This window comes from Idiotropiscis lumnitzeri, chromosome 15 (genome assembly GCF_059441095.1).
Source record: "Idiotropiscis lumnitzeri isolate Australia: NSW breed Sydney's pygmy pipehorse chromosome 15, RoL_Ilum_1.0, whole genome shotgun sequence".
In the NCBI taxonomy this organism is placed as follows: Eukaryota; Metazoa; Chordata; class Actinopteri; order Syngnathiformes; family Syngnathidae; genus Idiotropiscis; species Idiotropiscis lumnitzeri.
Window position 1 is genome coordinate 14,264,100 of NC_142405.1, and position 6,000 is coordinate 14,270,099.

A 6,000-nucleotide genomic window follows, 5' to 3' on the forward strand; every position below is an offset into this window, starting at 1 on the left:
AGATTAAGTCTCACACAGCACTTAAGACAAATATGTTGTTACGGTGCATAACAGCAATGTAAGATGAGTAAAGGGGTGCTAGGAATTTTTCATAGAATCACTTATTAGTTCCAACTGTCATTATGACCCGACATCAGTAGTCCATTCATAAATTCATCTATTAAAAACAGAGAGGTCTCTCTGGCCCCCCATCTCATACCTCAATTTTTTTTTTAAGAAACCACCACACTTGGGGAAAAACAACCAGTCACACTCACAAGGCTTGACTGGCAAGGGGGAAATACATCCTTGGAACGTTCCTTTGCAATGGGGAAAAAGCCGGGTGATGAGAACACAAGAGCCTATGACCAAGAAGAAAAATCAAGGTGCATTTCACAGATAATACCAGCTGACCTACTTGTAATACTGATTTATCGCAACGGGTGAGTCTCATACACCAAGCCCGCTCTGCACAATTTTTTTTTTGCGTTTCTTGGAGCAATTTATGAGAGCCTCCAAAGTGAATGGTTGATGGTGCGTGGTTAACTGACCTAGAGCACTGCCACATTTATTTTGAATTGAGGGGAAAAAAAATAGAAAAACATTAGTCCTATGCACTTTTTGCAAATATGCACAACCGTAAAGTAAACAGTAGCAACCAAAAAACTTTCATACAAGGCTCCAAGAAAATTAGATTCTCACATGGAGTTTTTCCAGTTAATCAGCCCACATCAGAAGATTGGATTGTAAACAATGTCCGTATCCGAATTGGCTTGGTTTGTGGTCCAAAATGTGTCACAAGATGTCATGTCAAATTACTCTCTTCTTATTGGTCACAGGACCATAAACGTGGATGACAACATCAAGATTATGACAGTAGTCACCAGTGTAGTGTTAAAATCCTGTTCGCCTGCATTTTATCACTGTGATTGCATCAACAGTCTAAATGTAAGTTAAGGCAACACCAAGTGCACTTTGAACAAAACAAGGCCGATACTGTATATTAGTGTTGTGATTTTTACTTCTATAGTATACCTGCAAAGTATCTCAATACAGGTACTGAAAATAAATTAGCATACAGCCAACCCTCTAAGTGCCAGCCATTTTAGAATATTTTGACCAGTCTTTGAAGGCCCACAGAATATTGTGTTCTATGGCTTTATAAACAAACCAAAAAGAAATTTTATATTATTTATAAAATGAACTAAAAATCCTGTTTCTGGGGAGGAGGAGGAGGGGTGTTACTTAAATTGAATGTTGTGTAGAAACACATTTGAAGTAAAAATGCAATAATTTTTGCTTTTATGACAGATTAAATGCATATAGAGTATTTTTCTTCTGGGTCCTGACTGTTGTTTGTCCTTATACACCAAACAGCAGTTAAGAGTACACACCCTTGAGCATTTAAGAGACTTTGAATGAGAGCGCCCCACCTGGTGACTCAATTTTTTGGGGGGTGAATTCAACGCTCACATAGTCAGTGACAGTGAGACCCGTTTGGGTGTGGTTGGGAGAAATGGCACCCCTGATCAGACCGAGTGGTGTTCTCTTATTGGACTTTTGTGCTACACACATCATCCAGAACAAACACCATGTTCTAACGTGGCTGGCACCAGAACACCCAAGGCCACAGTTCAATGATGAACTTTGTGGTCATGTCATCGAACTTGCAGCCGCATGTCTTGGACACTTGGGTGAAGAGAGGGGCGGCGCTGTCATTTTATCACCACTTGTTGGTGCGTTGGATACCGATCCGACCGGGCAGACCCAAGCATTTTGTGCGGGGAATATCTTCGGAGAGTCTCCTGTAGGGCATAACGATTTATCGTTTTGGAACCGAAATCGCAATGTCAGACAATGCGATTCCGAGATCGTCAAGGCTGCGTTATATATAGATCTTTTTTAAAGATTCTCCTGTGCCCCAAGCTCATGAACCAGTTCACACTAACCAATGGCGTACTGATTAAAAAAAAAAAAAGGTGTTGCAAGCGGTAGTCCCATAAGTAATTTAGTTCTCCGGTGTTCTCTCAGAGGTTGATTTTAGTCCAGCCCGCGAATCGCCCCTCATGCGTGTGATAAACCTACTCGTGAAACAGGGAAACGACAAAAATTGCCCCTGAATGCATCAAAAGTACCACCACCAAATGTTTGTGTATGAAGAGACTGAGACAGCAGTGTGCATTCAAGCATGCCTGTATTTCCTTATTCTGACATCATGCGTAACCCGTGCCTCCCACCTGCTACTGCGGCATATTATTACAAGAGGGGGGGTGGCAATACCACAGACAGAGAGAACAGAAGGAATGTCAAACCGTTAACCCACTTTGATTTGACGAAACACTTCCCACCATAATAAGCCCATAATAAGGTAAGCGGACTTGAATAGTAAATTAGCCAGCTAAAGATTGTTTTAGAGATTGTGGTATTGTACCCCCCTCTTGTAATGGTAGGCCCCAGTAGCAGGGAACGGGGTCTGGAGCTGACAATTTTTATGAATAAGGCCGCAGGGTCAAGGCCCGGTGGGTACCGATATAGCAGCCAGAGGGCGGGGGACTGTTCTGCAAAAAGGGGGGCCCCAACTCGGGTTATTTAAAGTTATATTATTTCTATTAGCAATATTTGTTAACACTACTGAAACAGGTCCTTGAGTAATTAGACTACATTGGTTAAAAAAAATAAAATAGAAAAAGAAAATGCTTAAGGCATTTTTTTGGCCTCGAGTACTCGCTTATTCAAGCGTACACTGTCACCAAGACCAAGTCAAGCTAACCGCAGAAAGAAAAAGTTTTTTAAAAAATCACGCCTACGGTAGCCGAATACCAAAATATTTCACAGCTGCAGCCATAAACACTCATTAATTTTGGCCAGTTTTGTCATCTCACATCTGTGGCCCTTCACACAGCCCAATTTTGGATGCACACTCCCAAAAAAGGTAAATGATGACATACCAGTCAAGATGGACTTTTTGCATCATCACAATACACAACTACCAGTAGTCATATCTTTCGCTCCATGAAACACACGTTCATGCTCAGTAGTACATATGGCACTTTACAATACAACACAATTTTATTTATATAGCGCATTGGAGCTGTAACAAAGCACTTCACTTTCATGAATTTGCCTTGGATTAGAAGATACTTTATGCCCATGTGTGCGGCCTCAGCGATTGTCCTTCAATTCAAGTAAAATATTTTGGTATGGGGTGGACGCATCTCATTAATTATTATTCCACAAACGTGAGATTGATTAGAAAGTAGCGTTTACACTATGAGGGAACATAGCATAACATATGTAAAGAGAATGTTGGACCTGACTGGTGCTTAAATGCATTTTTTCCTCCTTGCATTGCTTTCACTTTTATTCAGGGTGTACCCCGCCAACTGTCCAAAGACAGCTGCAATAGGCTCCAGCACCCCCGCGACCCTTATGAGGATAAGCGACTTACATTATGGATTTACGGACGTTAAGTAGTTTTAAAACCACTACTTTTGTACTTTTTCTCAAACAAAAAGCTGGGGTTAACACTTTAACTTCTACTATACAATAAAGGGATTTCTAAACGCCAATATCTATATTCCTACATGAATAATCAATGTGATAACTTTGTGAATACGACTGCTTAAAACCTGACAAGCCACTAACTCTCTGCAGCTGGGTTGCTAGCATGGCCAAACATATCGAGCTGTTCCTGTCACTCAATAGTCATCTACTCCATGGCAAACAAATAAGTTAAACTTTTGATTGCTTGAACTTCACTTCAAACTTTAAGTATACTGCTACAGTGCACTGGCTTATCTAATCTTCATATTTGTGGCTGAACATACACTGATTATTTTCAGGATGTTAAAAAGGAAAACTATTTTTTAAATGCATCCAGAGGCAACACTTTGCATCTCCAAATTTGGCTTCACAAAAAAACCTTGAAATCACAGGTGGGAAACTCAAAACTCTGGGGCCAGATCCAATTTACCAAATCATTTTATGTGGCCCGCCAAAGCAAATTATGTGCACCGACTTGGTTTCTTGCTGTAATACAGAAATTGTAAATGACCACTATAAAAAAGTTGATGGTGTAAGCATTTCTGGTTTCCAATTCCATTTTAAAACTAATGCAGTAATGTTTGAGCAAACATTTTACTCACCACTGATTTCTTAACTACTCATTCTTCAATTTGCTGAACAGGATTCTTACATAATATGTGGCAATTAAAAGGTTATTTCGACTCACTGTCAGCCAGACCGATAGACACTGATGCACACATTTTTAAATGAGTACAAATTAAAGGGTTAGGCAGTACATCTTAAAATAAAAACATGCCATTAAAAGGTTTGGACAACGCAACGTCTATTAAAAATGACACATTCCAGACATCTTGTTTGTGTGCAGTGAACGTCACTTCAGTCTGGCACTGAGTGGTCTTCCTTGATAGCTCTCCAGAATTACCTCAATCCTCTTGAGTGATTCAAAGAACACAATGAAAAAAAAAAAAAAATCAAGCAACGGTTACAGCAACCATGGACAATTTATGCTTAGCCTATTTAAGACAGCGGGCGGCCTAATTAAACCCAGCTGATGACAGAGCCGATGGAGACATTAAGAAACACATAAAACACAGTTAGTATGAAAATCTTTCCACGAAATCACTTTAAAAGTTGTAATTCCACACACGAGTGAATAGTGATTAAATATAGTAAGGTGTAGTGATGGAAAGTTTGAACGGGCGCTTACACTACAAGTCCGCATCGGCTAAGGAAAGTAACAACGGACTCTTAACGAAATTACCAATCACTTCGAAAATGGCTTACCTGAGAAGCAGCAGAAGGCTGAAACGATTCAAGCAGTTTGAGACGGTGCCGTAACGGGGGACTAGATTGGAGTTAACCACCACCTGCACAAGCAGACAGGTGCACCATGGGATCTTCTCCACCACACAAAAGGGGGCGGGAACGTTTTTTTTTTGTTTGTTTTTTTCCCTCCCTAATACTTAAAGGTACATAAGACGACTCAAATGCCTACAAATAAATATAATAAATAATATTGAATTAAAATGTAAAACAGGCTATATCAAAAGGGCCTGTATTCTTTTCATTATTTAGTAAAAAACACACAGACACACGTACACACACACACACGTCGTCAGAATGGTCAATTTGAATATTATAGGTTACGGCTATGTAAATATGTTAAATATATGTATGATGATACCGGATATTTTTGGGATGTTGTGATATGTAGCGATTTTTTTAAAGAAAGATCTAGAATTGTAATTTTCCCTACAGCAGGAGAGACGCTCCGACTCTTCAGAAAGACAAATCTTGTAACCGTTATGCCACCTTTCGTTCAACCTAGTTGGATTACTTCATAAGGTTAACAGGTAAGCAGGACTGAAAGTGCACAAAATAAATAAATACAAAATAAAATGATTAATTAAAATTGTTATTGTTCCATTCAATGTGGAATTAAATAAATCAATGTGTCATCAATTAAATAACCAATAATTCTATACATATAATTATTTCTGTATTCAATTATTATTTCATTATTCAATATATTATTTTATGGGCCTGCGTTGGAGAAAGCTGGACCATATTGGAGAGATGCAGTGCTTCATGAATTTATTATGTCAAACTCACCCATCAACGTTAGCGGGCGGGGCTAAACGCTGCCAACTCAACTCTTGTTAAAGCCATTGCTTCAATTTATCTTAAAGTCTTTAAATCTCGTGTTCGTGTTCATTCGACATAACTTCGGACAAGCTCAATTTATGGCTGAAGCAAAGTCCTAAAAATCCAGACCTGTTACAACGCAGCAACTCCGGGTGTGAGGAGTAAAATCGCTGAAGTCTGATACGGTGCTTTGATTCGCCTGTTTGAAATTCGGTGCATCAATATCAACAAACGTAGACTCCCAAACTGTAAGAAAAAAATACTGAAAAGTTTCGAGGTGCTTTAAAACACATTACAATTTGACATGCTCTTAAATTAAGCAGGGATATTAGCAATCAGATGCTGTGAGGG

The 6,000-nt window shown here is 39.3% G+C and overlaps 1 protein-coding gene across 6 annotated transcripts in view; it reads right to left on the bottom strand.

Moving 5' to 3' along the window:
• LOC148323034 (oxysterol-binding protein-related protein 7-like) overlaps nucleotides 1-4,925 on the bottom strand; it is a 30,054-nt gene extending 25,129 nt beyond the window's left edge. For 3 of the 6 annotated variants that reach the window (XM_088316213.1, XM_088316210.1, XM_088316208.1), the window contains exon 1: nucleotides 4,789-4,925. The gene's annotated coding sequence lies outside the window, so the exon portion shown is untranslated. Of the gene's footprint in view, nucleotides 1-257; nucleotides 342-4,788 lie in introns of all 6 variants that reach the window. The other 3 variants (XM_088316211.1, XM_088316212.1, XM_088316209.1) reach the window with 2 other exon arrangements.
• Nucleotides 4,926-6,000: the final 1,075 nt, after the last annotated feature.